We start from the raw sequence: 15,846 nt of genomic DNA on the forward strand, positions 1-15,846 counted from the left end.
ATTGTTCATAATATCGTTGAGAGGTACTTCGGAGGCCACCGTTATGGAACACTCTTGAAAGTAGTGTCGCAGTTTCCGGGATGCCATGAACACCGCATACACTATCTTTTGATAATGTTGGTACCGGGACTTGCATGGAGTTAAGACAGTGGATACGTAGTACACTAGTTTTTGAAGAGGGAATTTGTGCCCTTCTGTTTCTCGTTCGATGACGAGTACGGCGCTGACAACTTGATGTGTTGCTGCGATATATAATAACATAGGTTCGCCCAGGTTGGGCGCGGCCAGGACCGGATCTGTTGCCAATATGGCCTTAATTTCTTCGAGTCTGGCCGTGGCAGCATCCGTCCATTCAAAGTGTTCGGTGCGCCGGAGGAGGCGATAGAGGGGCAGCGCCTTTTCTCCCAAACGGGAGATGAAGCGGCTTAGAGCCGCCACGCATCCAGTTAATTTTTGTATTTGTTTGAGGTCTTTTGGGATATCCAATTGTGACAGAGCCCGGATCTTGGCTGGGTTTGCTTCAATTCCTCTACCAGATACAATGAAGCCCAAGAGCTTTCCGGCTGGTACGCCGAAAACACATTTTTCCGGGTTGAGCTTAATGTCGTATGCTCGGAGGTTGTTGAATGTAAGCCTCAAATCGTCTACTAGAGTTTCGACGTGTTTGGTCCTAACGACCACATCGTCTAAGTATGCCTCCATTGTTTTGCCTATCTGGGTAGCCAGACATGTCTGAATCATGCGCTGATATGTTGCGCCGGCGTTTTTGAGTCCGAAGGGCATTGTGTTGAAGCAGAATGGTCCGTATGGAGTAATGAATGCCATTGCGGCCTGGTCTTTTTCCGCCATCTTGATTTGATGGTATCCGGAGTATGCGTCGAGGAAGCACAATGAATCGTGCCCTGCGGTAGCATCGATGATTTGGTCGATGCGAGGGAGAGGGAAAGGGTCCTTTGGACAGGCCTTGTTAAGGTCTTTGAAATCGACACAAAGGCGCCAGGATTTGTCCTTTTTTGGTACCATTACCAGGTTGGCTAGCCAGGCCGGATGTTTTATATCTCTGATGAATCCGGCTTCTAAGAGTTTGGCTAGCTCCTCTCCCATTGCCTGTCTTTTGGGTTCGTAAAATCACCGAAGAGCCTGTTTGACTGGCTTGAATCCTTTTAGGATATTTAGGCTGTGTTCTGCCAGCCTGCGTGGGATTCCTGGCATGTCTGAAGGGTGCCAGGCAAAAATGTCCCAATTTTCCCGAAGGAATTCTCGTAGTGCGGCTTCTACATCAGGATTTAATTGTGCCCCAATGGAGGCCGTCTTTGTGGGGTCTGTTGGACGGACCTGGAATTTGACTATTTCGTCTGCTGGTTTAAAGGAGGTGGACTTAGACCTTTTATCGAGTATCACATCGTCCCTATCCACCGTGGAGCGCAGCGCAGTGAGTTCCTCTGCCGCTAGGGCTTCGGATAATGCCTCTAGGGCCAGTGTGGCTGTCTTATTTTCAGCGTGGAGTGCTATATCTGGATCACTAACAAGAGTGATTATTCCATTGGGCCCCGGCATTTTGAGCTTCATGTACCCGTAATGGGGTATAGCCTGGAAGATTGTGAATGCCTCTCACCCTAACAAGGCGTGATATCCGCTGCCGAACGGGGCCACTTGGAACGTGACCTCTTCGGACGTGTAATTGTCCGGCGATCCGAACACTACGTCTAGTGTGATTTTTCCTGTGCAGCGTACTTCTTGACTAGGGATTATTCCTCTGAAGGTTGTGCTGCTTCGCTCAATGCGGCTCCAGTCAATTTCCATTTTTTGGAGGGTTTCCTCGTAGATGAGGTTTAATCCGCTGCCGCCATCCATGAGTACCTTGGTAAGACGAAAGCCGTCCACTATCGGACTGAGGACCAATGCGGCTGGTGCTCGAGCTGTTCGGAATTTAGGCTCGTCGCTGGCATTGAAGGTGATAGCCATGTCGCTCCATGGATTTGTTGTTGCTACTTGGTAGACTTCGGCGAGGCTGCGGATTGTTCGTTTCCGCATGTTATTTGATGCGGAAGTCTCGAAGACTGTTAATACCGTACTGGTACTGTTGGGCTGGTTACCCGGGGCTAGAAAGCCTTCGCCACTTTTGGCCACCTGCCGTAGTATCCAACATGCTCGAAGGCTATGTGTTGGGGTGGCGCCCTCTGTACTGTGGATTTTACAGGGTCCGTTGAGCCATCCCTCCAGTACGGTTCGTGCCCTTTAGGGGTTTTTTGCTTTTTGGTTTTTAACCCAGGTGCTTGAGTATGACACACCCTTTTGTTTCGAACTAGGGTTGTATTCAGGGCCGGATTGTCCCAAAACCTGGTTTCGGTTTTCCAGGCACTCTCCATCACACAGTATTTTTGTACTATGGTCGCTAGGTCGGCGAAGCGTATAACTTCGCGACAACTTATGGCGTTCATGATTCCCTTGTCCGTGCAATTGTTGCAGAAAATTGAGATTGCGCTTTCCTCACGGCAGTCTTTTATCCTGTCCATGACCAGGAGGAATCTGGCCCAGTAATGATGTACTGTTTCATCGGACTCTTGCCGTATTTGAGATAGATCGCTTATGTTTGGGTGGGCGGGCGGAATTAAATTCGGAACCCCGCCCAATCTGAGGATCGAAGGCCGAGAAGTTTCCGGATTTGGAAGCTTGAATTGCTGGATGTTATCCAACAAATCTGGTCCGATGCCTGACTTTAGGATCAGTACTTGATTAGCGTCCGTCCCTCCGCGGGAATCCGACATGAAGGGATCGGGAATCCGGACATAACTGGTCTTTAACATAGAAGAAGAGTCGCCGCATTGTTCCTCTACCACAACAACGTGGTGGGTAGCCTGGGGAGAGTTAATTTCTCTCAGATCGGTTTTAAGCCCAATTTGATCGTAGTTTGTAGTGACTCCTAGGGCGGCGATGCGATCCAAGAGCTCGTTTACGGAAGAGAGCTCCATCGTATCTAGCTGCTCGGCGAATTCTGAGTTGACGTGAAGATCGCTTTTGATGACCCGAGAGGTCATTGTTGGAGCGGCGACCAAACAGGCGGTCATAAGAAAACCGCCTAGCCAGATAGTTTGGCTGGTGGCCAAAGCTCCCTTGACGACGGCGCTGTCTTTAAAGACGGGAAAAGGCATCCCTCCTGATTGCGACGGCACAGAGGAACTCTCAATGAAAGCACCAATGTCGGTGTCAAAACCGGCGGATCTCGGGTAGGGGGTCCCGAACTGTGCGTCTAGGCGGATGGTAACAGGAGACAAGGGACATGATGTTTTACCCAGGTTCGGGCCCTCTTGATGGAGGTAAAACCCTAGGTCCTGCTTGATTGATATTGATGATGTGTGTATTACAAGAGTAGATCTACCACGAGATCAAGGAGGCTAAACCCTAGAAGCTAGCCTATGGTATGATTGTTGTTCGTCCTATGGACTAAAGCCATCCGGTTTATATAGACACCGGAGAGGGCTAGGGTTACACAGAGTCGGTTACAATGGTAGGAGATCTACATATCCGTATTGCCAAGCTTGCCTTCCACGCCATGGAAAGTCCCATCCGGACACGGGACGAAGTCTTCAATCTTCTATCTTCATAGTCTTGGAGTCCGGCCAATGATGATAGTTCAGCTATCCGGACACCCCCTAATCCAGGACTCCCTCACCCCCTTGATAGTACGCCTATCGATCCTATAACCCGGTCTCCCAACTACCACCATGAGACCGGTAAAATAGAAAACCTATCAAGGGCAAACCTTTGCCTTGCACATGATCCACTTGAGCTAGATGATGACGATCTTGTCCTCCTGAAGATGAACCACCTTTCTTGATTGCGTTGGGTTGATGGAGACTAGATGATTGCTCCCCCATACTCCACTATGGGTCAGCCACTCTTCGGCACATCTTCACTAGTCCATTGACACCACAATGGATGGCAAGCTTCAAGCACTTGACCTCTTCGTGATGCTCCACTTGAACTTTCACACATCAATCTTGATGACGATCACCACTTGATGTCATCCTCTCCATGGGTTGAGTGATATCTTCCTCTTGACGCAAGCCCATGAACACGTACCTAACCCCACATAGAACTCTCACATAGACCATGGGTTAGTACACAAAGCACAATGGACAATGCTTACCATGCCATGGGATCACTTGATTCCTCTCGGTACATCTTCTACGCTTTGTGAGTTGATCAACTTGATTCACTCTTGACTTAGTCTTGATCAACCTTGAATCTTTCCAACTCTCTTCATTTGGACGATGTCTTGAAGGTAAACATGAATGATCACACAATCTTCTTCTTTAAGACATGCTTGCAATAAGCTCAACTCTCACATGACCAATCTTTGGATAATTCCTTAATAGCACCTTGGTCAACACAAACTCTCCTTGAAACCAACACATGTCCTCCAAGAAAATCATATGGACAAAACCTCCAAATATAACTCAAGGCAACCATAAGTCCATAGAGATTCTCATCAATTACCAAAAATAAACATGGGGCACCGCATGTTCTTTCAATCTCCCCCATTTTGGTAATTGATGACAATCACTTTCATGAGAGTTTATATAAGGAATTATGCATCACCATGCAATGCAACAACCAATGATGCATGAGTAAGAGATGCAAATGCTTAGGAACAAAACCAAACCAAGAGGAGAAAATTCTCTAAACTTCTCCACAAAACTCTCTGAAACTTCTCCCCCATTGGCATTGATTGCCAAAATGGGAGAAAAGCTTAGAAGGCCAATATAAATTGTGTTCCTCCATAATTTGTGTATTTCTCAACAAGAGAGTGGAATGCAATACACAAGTTTGACGGTAAATACTAGGAGGAAAACAAACTATATTTAGGCCCAAAGTTCACAAAAGAAAGATATGCCACAAAGACATAAGAAAGAGAGGAACAAGCAATCAAGCAATCAAAAGATACCAATTGAAGCAACCAATCAACGTATATCAATTGAGCCAACTAGACCAATGATCCTATGTGCCACATGAATGAATAAATGATATGAGCAAAGGAGTGTTCTAAAGAAACTGGAGAAGCTCCCCATGATTTGTGCACACATAAGAATTTTTGTATTTGAATACAAAGTGCACAAAATAGGATCATAGCTCCCCCAGAATCAATAGAAACTTACAACAAGTGCAAGTGAGCATATAGGAAACAAAGCCTAGTACTTGCAACAAACACATGGTTGAGCAACAAGTAAAAGAGGCAACTTAAGAATGGGCTCAACCAAAATGATGTGTGTGAGTCAAGGCAATGCACTTGAGAAGACTAATGTAGCATTAAGCATCAATAAAGTATTGAAATAATGAGGCACATGGTGCAAGGCCTATCATTCCCACATACAACTAGCAAATGGGTTCACAAGCTAACTAATAAGCATATAAAGAACCTATGCTTGTGACAACCCGTGGTGAAGATAGAAGATGAAAGCCTCATCAAGACGAGGGATACCAATTAAGATGGAAAAAGCATCGTAGAGATAAGCATGAGGAAAATAATCTTCACCACACAAGAGTGCATCAAGATGCAACGAGATACGATACGCACTCAAGGCAAAAGCTTTCACGGAGCCACCAAAGAAATAACATAAGAAAGACAAGGTGGACGTGAAAGAAAGCATATCATCTAGAGATGTAATTTATCTCAAGTGTATATGGTTCTAGGTAGACGAGATCATGATGATATATATCTATAAAGAAGGATGTACACCCGAAATAGTTACAACACGAAGGAACAAGATATCCAAGAAGAAGTCATACATATACCAATAAGATATTTGCTTGGAAGCATAGCACATGGCTAGATATGGTCTTATAGTATATAAATGAATTCCTACCACACACCCATCAAAGACATCACAGCTAGCAACATGAGATCATTGTTGAGATGCTTTGAGAAAGGAAACAAGGTATCACAAGATGGAATGAATAGCATGCCAAGATGCAACCTACACAAGGTTGAATGCAAGAAAGGAATGCATGAATAGATACTTGTTACCGAGATATCATTGGAAGGATGTAGAAGAAACCAATTGAAGGTAGTAGATAGTTCATTGATCATCCTAGCTTGAGTCCAATAAGCACATGGTGACACCACCTTCCTTGTGAGTGAGATGAGCATCCAATGCATCTCCAATTGTTCCTAGAACAACAACACAAACAAAATGGTACCCAAACTCATTGGGACCAAAGAGTTAGAGAACCAACAATACATAGGACAAACTCCACATAAATATGTGCATATAGATATGAAAATGAACTTCACGCACATCTCATCCAATTTGAGACTTGGTGGAGTTCCCTATATATTGAGTCAAAGAAAGAAAGCATGCCAAAGAAACTACATGAAGTTAATATGCATGCTCAAGACTTTCAAGAACCGATACCAAATGACAAAGAAAAAAACAACTGAAGAAAAGATAACAACTGAAGAAAAGATACCAAATGAATAACTCATCACTTGGAGGATATCCATAATAGATACATCCAGGAATGAGATATCCGATGATACATACTAAATAAAAGATATCAAACCCCCAAAAGAGAGGATGGTTCCAAACAAACCAAGATCTCTACAAAGTTTCATGATAGCACAAAGTACCCAAAAGAAATGACTTGCCTTTCACCGACACACACTTGATAAGGATCACAAGATGAGTGTTTTATAGAAAATAGGATAGCTCCCCCAAGACTAGTGCATTATAGAGAAATTGCATTTGAATACAAAATGCATGAGGTGGGATCACCACTTTCACTATATCTTAGAAAACACTAGACAAGATAAAGAAATAAACAAGATCCACAAGTGGTATGGAAGACAATGGGAGTTGATACAATCCTTGGCAAGAAAAAGGCAAATAAAAAGCAAAAGCCAATGTAAAGATGATCAATAAATTCGACCACAAAAGTGAGTACCAATTGTCAAAAGACAAGAAGTAAATGGAAATAATTCCCGGTGGTAGATAGCAAGGATATCCAACATCATCTTCACACCAACCAAAAAGCAAATTGCAACTTGTAGAGCTAACATGCCACCCAGGAACAAGATAATTTACAATATCAACTCTAGATGACAATATCTCAAATGTACACATTTTCTAGGCTAGTAAGATACACATAGCATATTACTCCCCCATAATGTGATACCAATTAAAGATAGACAAGAGGCAATTAAAGGATCCAACAAGAGATAATTAATGGACTATTTAGATTTTGAATTTCACATGAGAAGACATACCACATAGCGACTAGATAATCTTGTAATATCAATACTAGATGGTATTCCTCATGTACACACATTTATAGGATTGTGAGGTGCACAAACCACATCACTCCCCCACAATTGGATATTCCATTAATCTCTCACAAGAGCCAACTAAGATATGACCAATATGCACAAAGGCTCAACGAACGACACACATGTACATGATGTGCAAACCAACACACACATACTTGATTGCTCAAGATAATCAAGTTGGAAGCACACCATATACAAACACATGCAAGGAACGAAACCAAATATGCAAAGGGGCAAGTAACTATCAATGTAGACACTTTAAGCACGAGTTACCGCAAGGAGGAACATTGGATATAAGATAGAAACATGATAATCCGAATGACTTGGCTTGAGACAATAAGAATGATGAAGTCCCCTTAATTCTTCTTAATGTAGCCAAGTCTCCAATGACCTCCATTATCACCTATTGATCAAGTTTGAGCTTGTTGGTCCCTAACCATGTTGGGTCCTAAGAGGTTAGTCACAATAGGTGTCGGTGTCAAAACCGGCGGATCTCGGGTACGGGCTCCCGAACTGTGCGTCTAGGCGGACGGTAACAGGAGACAAGGGACATGATGTTTTTACCTAGGTTCGGGCCCTCTCGATGGAGGTAAAACCCTACTCCTGCTTGATTAATATTAATGATATGGGTAGTACAAGAGTTGATCTACCACGAGATCAGAGAGGATAAACCCTAGAAGCTAGCCTATCGTATGATTGTTGTTTGTCCTATGGACTAAACTCTCCGGTTTATATAGACACCGGAGAGGGCTAGGGTTACACAGAGTCGGTTACAATGGGCGGAGATCTTCATATCGTATCGCCAAGCTTGCCTTCCACGCCAAGGAAAGTCCCATCTGGACACGGGACGAAGTCTTCAATCTTGTATCTTCATAGTCTGGGAGTCCGGCCAAAGGTCATAGTCCGGCCATCCGGATACCCCCTAATCCAGGACTCCCTCAGTAGCCCCTGAACCAGGCTTCAATGATGATGAGTCCGGCACACAAATTGTCTTCGGCATTGCAAGGCGGGTTCCTCCTCCGAATACTTCATAGAAGATGTTGAACACAAGGATAGTGTCTGGCTCTCCAAAATAAGTTCCACATACCACCATAGAGAGAATAATGTCTGTACCAATCTAATCTGCTGACGTATTTCGAAGTGTGACATCACGCCACGGCCAAGCCTTTGTTCATTTTACCGTTCCACCTCAGCGCATTTAGCGAGGCGGTTTCCTTGGCACGTCTTGTCAAAGCAGATATCGTGTCCCCTTATTCCGGGATTCTCATCAATACGAGCGTGGGTAACCCAACCGCGCCATTAACCGCGGCGCTTGGGAGATAAGCGAGTTTTATTAGGCCGGTGGGGGCTCGTAGTTTCGGCCGCCCATATAAGGGGATAAGAATCTACCCTTTTCATTTACGCCTTCTTCCTCCTTTGCTTATCCATCCCTGCGCACTCGAGCTCCAGTGCCCAAGTCCGCACTTCCCACCTTAACCTTCTCCAATCATGTCCGGAGCGGGAGGTAGATGGATGGCTTCCTCCATCACGGAGGGACAAATCAAAAAGCTGAGGGAGGCCGGATACTTGTCTGACGACATCGCGCACCGGCTTCCAGATGAGGGGCAACTCATCCCCACCCCTAGGCCCCATGAGAGGGTTGTATTTCTCCCCCATTTCCTCCGCGGATTGGGATTTCCTATCCACCAGTTCGTCCGGGGGCTCATGTTCTACTACGGCCTAGATTTCCACGATCTGGCCCCGAACTTCATCCTCAACATCTCGGCGCTCATCGTCGTGTGCGAGGCCATCCTCCGCATCCATCCTCACTTTGGCCTATGGCTGAAGATCTTCAGCGTCAAGCCGAAGGTCGTGGGCGGCCGCCAAGCGGAGTGCGGAGGCGCCATGGTGGGCAAGATAGCCAACGTTACATGGCTCGAGGGCGCCTTCGTAGAGACCATCAAAGGGTGGCAATCAGGATGGTTCTATATCACCGAGCCTGGAAAGAGACGGGCCTAACGTGGGGAGATTCGGAAGAGCTGACCGGACTTCAAACCTGAGTCCAAAAGCTGGTGAACAAAATCTCAAGCTCGTCAATGTAGTCTAGGTCATGATTATCCGCCGGATCCTCCCATGCCAACAACGGGCCTTCAAATTGTGGGAGTTTGATCCGGCATAGCACCAAACCTTGAGCGGGCTCTTCGACACCACGTACAAAGATGCCTGGAAGGTGCTGTTTAAAGGCGCCGAGGCCCCCGCATCCGCTACCGAAGATCGCGGATTCAGCTTGCGGCGTCAGGCCAACGTGGTAAGCTACTCTACCCTTTACGGGATTCTTGTCTTTCATAGTATGACTCTATGCGGGATCTAAACTCCCTTACCTTCTATATGGCTGGCTGAAGAAGTCTGGGCAGGTTAACTGTCCGGCTCCCTTACCAGAAGACCCAGCGGATGCCCGATTGACGGGGCTGCTGGTTCCGGCACCTCACGTGGTGCCAGAGAAGAAGGACAAGAAGAAGGCCATGGTGACTCGAAAGAGCTCCCGGCGCCTGGTGGTGTCGGATTCATCACCCGACAACCCCGAAGCTCCCTCCGCCTCTGAAGACGAGGAGGAGGAAGAAGGCGCCTATCCCCCTCCAACGGGGGGAGGAAAGAAAAGGAAGGCTGCCCCAACTGGGGAGGCCGGAGGGTCCAAGAAGGGGAAGACCCTTCTGCCGGACTACGCCTCCGATGCCGAAGATGGCGGGGAGGAATGGCCATCCAGGGTCAAGCCCCTGGCAAAATCGTAAGTGTCCGGATACCCGAATAACTTATGGCGCTCCTCTAATATTCGGTATCTTCTGTCGCCGAATTCAATCATGCAGTCCGCCCCAGGCTCAGCTCGGCGATTCGACGAGCGGCTCCCTGGGTTCGTCGGATGTGAATAGTGCTTCACTTCCGACGGCTTCCTCCCCGCTCCCTGCGGACGACACCGAGGTGGAGTCCCAAAAGGGACTAAATCAGGAGGAGGTGATCCTGAAGCGCCGCAAGGCGACCTCCCGGACTCTATGCCCGAAGGGGGTAAAACCCCAGAGGGATCTAAGTCCGGCCCTGGGCCGGACACTGCTCCGGAACCATCAACGGTTCCAGAGTCCGACAGGCGGCGCCTTCATAAGAAGGGCAAGCCTACGATGCCGGCCACCTCCGTCCACCCGGAGGCGCCGGACAATTTGCTGGAGGTGCTTAACGGCGCCTCCATCGACGAGGAACACCGCACTGTTATGAGTGCGGTGATTCAGAAGGTTCAGTCCGCCAAGAGCGGGCTGACAAAAGCCTGTACAAGCCTGTTAACAGGCTTTGAGGTATGTATTCAAAACATATAAAAATGTTACCGCATAGACAGTAGCCCCTGATGCTCAGTTTGGTGTTCGGAAAGAAAAGCCGAGCTGAGGATCTAAAAAATATATACGCATGAGTCTAACATAAATATGTCAATATGGGAATGCAGGCTGCGCTGCTCACCTCTGCCGCAGTGACTGCGGAGGTCAATGCATTGAAGGAGAGCCTCGAGCGGTCCGAGAAAGAGCTCGGCCATGCCAAGAAGCAGCTCGAGGACAAGGAGGGTATGTAATACCGCATTTATATAAAGAAATACTTGGTTGCAAATAATGACAGGACCAACATAAATGTTGCAGGGGCCATGGCCGAGGTGGCGACCCTGAAGGAAGTGGTGTCCAAGGCCGAAAATAGTGCGGCCTTGGAGCGCACCGAGCGAGAGAAGCAGGACGCGTGGGTGGCGGAGGTGCGGCAAGAGCTCCAGGCTCTCGTGGAGAAACACGAGAGTTTGGAGCCTGACTCAAAGACTCGAGAGTCCGAGCTCGCCTTGGCTCTTGAGAGTGCCAAAACCGCTAAGGCCGAAGCCCAGAAGGCCCTCCAGGAGATCGAGGCAATGAAGAAGATAGCGGCGGGTAAGGCATTCTTTATGCAAAGCAGGAATATAAAAGTAAATTATCTGTTGCTTACCCGAATCCAGAGCTCTCTAGGCGCGTTCGCCGATCTGCCCCGTAGTGTGTCTGATGCTGCCGCATTCTACCGAGCCGAGGAGGGGAGCTCGACGGTAAAGGTGTTCTGGTCTCAATATGCTGAGGCCGGACATCCGGTGCCCCTGAGCGACCAGCTGAAGCAGCTGGTCGAACTCCACAAGGTGGCCGAACAGGCCATGAAGGGCCTCATAGTTCGGCTGTGGCCTAGAGAAGCCATGCCTGGGAGTTAATGTTGGAAATATGCCCTAGAGGCAATAATAAAAGCATTATTATTATATTTCCTTGTTCATGATAATTGTCTTTTATTCATGCTATAATTGTATTATCCGGAAATCGTAATACACGTGTGAATACATAGAACACAATACGTCCCTAGTAAGCCTCTAGTTGACTAGCTCGTTGGTCAACAGATAGTCATGGTTTCCTGACTATGGACATTAGATGTCGTTGACAACGGGATCACATCATTGGGAGAATGATGTGATGGACAAGACCCATTCCTAAGCATAGCACAAGATCGTGTAGTTCGTTTTGCTAGAGCTTTTTCAATGTCAAGTATCTCTTCCTTAGACCATGAGATCGTGTAACTCCCGGATACCGTAGGAGAGCTTTGGGTGTACCAAACGTCACAACGTAACTGGGTGACTATAAAGGTGCACTATAGGTATCTCCGAAAGTGTCTATTGGGTTGACACGGATCGAGACTGGGATTTGTCACTCCGTATGACGGAGAGGTATCTCTGGGCCCACTCGGTAATGCATCATCATAATGAGCTCAAAGTGACCAAGTGTTTGGTCACGGGATCATGCATTACGGTACGAGTAAAGTGACTTGCCGGTAACGAGACTGAACGAGGTATTGGGATACTGACGATCGAGTCTCGGGCATGTAACGTACCGATTGACAAAGGGAATTGCATACGGGGTTGATTGAATCCTCGACATCATGGTTCATCCGATGACATCATCGAGGAGCATGTGGGAGCCAACATGGGTATCCAGATCCCGCTGTTGGTTATTGACCAGAGAGCCATCTCGGTCATGCCTGCGTGTCTCCCGAACCCGTAGGGTCTACACACTTAAGGTTCGGTGACGCTAGGGTTATTAGGAAGACTTGTATGTGATTACCGAATGTTGTTTGGATTCCCGGATGAAATGCCGGACATCATGAGGAGTTCCAGAATGGTCCGGAGGTGAAGATTTATATATGGGAAGTTGTCATACGGACACCGGAAAGTTTCGGAGGCATATCGGTATTGTACCGGGGCCACCGGAGGGGTTCCGGGGGTCCACCGGGAGGGGCCACCCCTCGCGGAGGGCCTCATGGGCCGCAAGGGGCAGGGAACCAGCCCCTGGAGGGCTGGGCGCGCCCCCCCTTGGGCCCATGCGCCTAGGGTTGGGGGGAGAACCCTAGTGGGGGCGCCCCCCCTGCTTGGGGGGCAAGCCCCGCTCCCTGGCTGCCGCCCCCCTCTAGATCTCATCTAGGGGGGGCTGGCCCCCTTCCCCCTTCCCCTATAAATAGAAGGGCGAGGGGAGGGCTGAACACCTGATCCAAGGAGCTGCCCCTCCCCTCCCCAACACCTCTCCTCCTCCGTTAAGTGCTTGGCAAAGCCCTGTCGGAGTACTGCTTCTCCACCATCACCACGCCGTCGTGCTGCTGCTGGAGCCTTCTTCCTCAACCTCTCCTTCCCCCTTGATGTATCAAGAAGGAGGAGACGTCATCCGCTCCATACGTGTGTTGAACGCGGAGGTGCTGTCCGTTCAGCACTTGGTCATCGGTGATTTGGATCACGGCGAGTACGACTCCATCATCACCGTTCTCTTGAACACTTCCGCACGCGATCTACAAAGTGGTATGCAGATGCAATCTCTCTCCCATGACTCATTGCTTAGATGAACTCATAGATGGATCTTGGTGAAACCGTAGGAAAAATTTTAATTTTCTGCAACGTTCCCCAACAGTGGTATCAGAGCTAGGTCTATGCGTAGTTCTCTATTGCACGAGTAGAACACAATTTTGTTGTGGGCGTAGATCTTGTCAGCTTGCTTGCCGCTACTAGTCTTTTCTTGCTTCAGCGGTATTGTGGGATGAAGCGGCCCGGACCGACCTTACACGTACGCTTATGTGAGACAGGTTCCACCGACTGACATGCACTAGTTGCATAAGGTGGCTAGTGGGTGTGTGTCTCTCCTACTTTAGTTGGAGCGGATTAGATGAAAAGGGTCCTTATGAAGGGTAAATAGAAGTTGACAAATTCACGTTGTGGTTATTCGTAGGTAAGAAAACGTTCTTGCTAGAACCCAATTGCAGCCACGTAAAAGATGCAACAACAATTAGAGGACGTCTAACTTGTTTTTGCAGCAATTGTCATGTGATGTGATATGGCCAGGTTGTGATGAATGATGAATGATATATTGTGATGTATGAGATCATGTTCTTGTAATAGGAATCACGACTTGCATGTCGATGAGTATGACAACCGGCAGGAGCCATAGGAGTTGTCCTTATTTTTTTGTTTGACCTGCGTGTCATTGAAGAACGCCATGTAAACTACTTTACTCTATTGCTAAATGTGTTAGCCATAGAAGTAGAAGTAGTCGTTGGCGTGACAACTTCATGAAGACACAATGATGGAGATCATGATGATGGAGATCATGGTGTCATGACGGTGACGAAGACGATCATGGAGCCCCGAAGATGGAGATCGAAGGAGCTATATGATATTGGCCATATCATGTCACTACTATATACGTGTTCCCCTTAACTGTGCACCGTTGCTAAAGTTCGTCGTTTCGAAGGACCACGTGATGATCGGGTATGATAGATCCTTACGTTCACATACCACGGGTGTAAGACAGATTTACACATGCAGAAGACTTAGGGTTAACTTGACGAGCCTAGCATGTACAGACATGGCCTCGGAACACAGAGACCGAAAGGTCGAACATGAGTTTTATGGAAGATACGATCAACATGGAGATGTTCACCAATGATGACTAGTCCGTCTCACGTGATGATTAGACACGGCCTAGTCGACTCGGATCGTGTAACACTTAGATGACTAGAGGGATGTCTAATCTGAGTGGGAGTTCATTAAATAATTTGATTAGATGAACTTAATTATCATGAACTTAGTCTAAAACTTTTGCAAAATATGTCTTGTAGATCAAATGGCCAACACTCATGTCAACATGAACTTCAACGCGTTCCTAGAGAAAACCAAGCTGAAAGATGATGGCAGCAACTATTCGGACTGGGTCCGAAACCTGAGGATCATCCTCATAGCAGCCAAGAAAGATTATGTCCTAGATGCACCGCTAGGTGAAGCACCCATCCCAGAGAACCAAGACGTTATGAACACTTGGCAATCACGTGCTAATGATTACTCCCTCGTTCAGCGTGGCCTGCTTAACAACTTAGAACCGGGGCTCCAAAAGCGTTTTGAGAAGCACGGAGCATATGAGATGTTCGAGGAGCTGAAAATGGTTTTCCAAGCTCATGCCCGGGTCGAGATATATGAAGTCTCCGACAAGCTCTATAGTTGTAAGATGGAGGGAAACAGTTCTGTCAGTGAGCACATACTCAAAATGTCTGGGTTGCACAACCGCCTGTCCCAGTTGGAGATCAACCTCCCGGAAGAGGCGGTCATTGACAGAATCCTTCAGTTGCTCCCACTGAGATACAAGAGCTTTGTGTTGAACTACAATATGCAGGGAATGGTGAAGACCATTCCTGAAGTATTCTCAATGCTCAAGTCAGCAGAGGTTGAAATCAAGAAAGAACATCAAGTGTTGATGGTCAATAAGACCACTAAGTTCAAGAAGGGCAAGGGTAAGAAGAACTTCAAGAAGGACGGCAAAGATGTTGCCGCGCCTGGTAAGCCAGTTGCCGGGAAGAAGTCAAAGAATGGACCCAAGCCTGAGACTGAGTGCTTTTATTGCAAGGGGAAGGGTCACTGGAAGCGGAACTGCCCCAAGTAGCAGACATGAAGGCCGGCAACACTAAATATATATTTGATATACATGTAATTGATGTGTACCTTACCAGTACTCGTAGTAACTCCTGGGTATTTGATACCGGTGCCGTTGCTCACATTTGTAACTCACAGCAGGAGCTGCGGAATAAGCGGAGACTGGCGAAGGACGAGGTGTCGATGCGCGTCGGGAATGGTTCCAAGGTCGATGTGATCGCCGTCGGCACGCTACCTCTACATTTACCTACGGGATTAGTTTTAAACCTCAATAATTTTTATTTAGTGCCAAGTTTGAGCATGAACATTGTATCTGGATCTCGTTTGATACGAGATGGCTACTCATCTAAATCCGAGAATAATGGTTGTTCTATTTATATGAGAGATATGTTTTATGGTCATGCCCCGATGGTCAATGGTTTATTCTTAATGAATCTCGAACGTAATGTTACACATATTCATAGCTTGAATACCAAAAGATGTAAAGTTGATAACGATAGTCCCACATTCTTGTGGCACTGCCGCCTTGGTCACATTGGTGTTAAGC

Source organism: Triticum dicoccoides, chromosome 2B, assembly GCF_002162155.2.
Source record: "Triticum dicoccoides isolate Atlit2015 ecotype Zavitan chromosome 2B, WEW_v2.0, whole genome shotgun sequence".
In the NCBI taxonomy this organism is placed as follows: Eukaryota; Viridiplantae; Streptophyta; class Magnoliopsida; order Poales; family Poaceae; genus Triticum; species Triticum dicoccoides.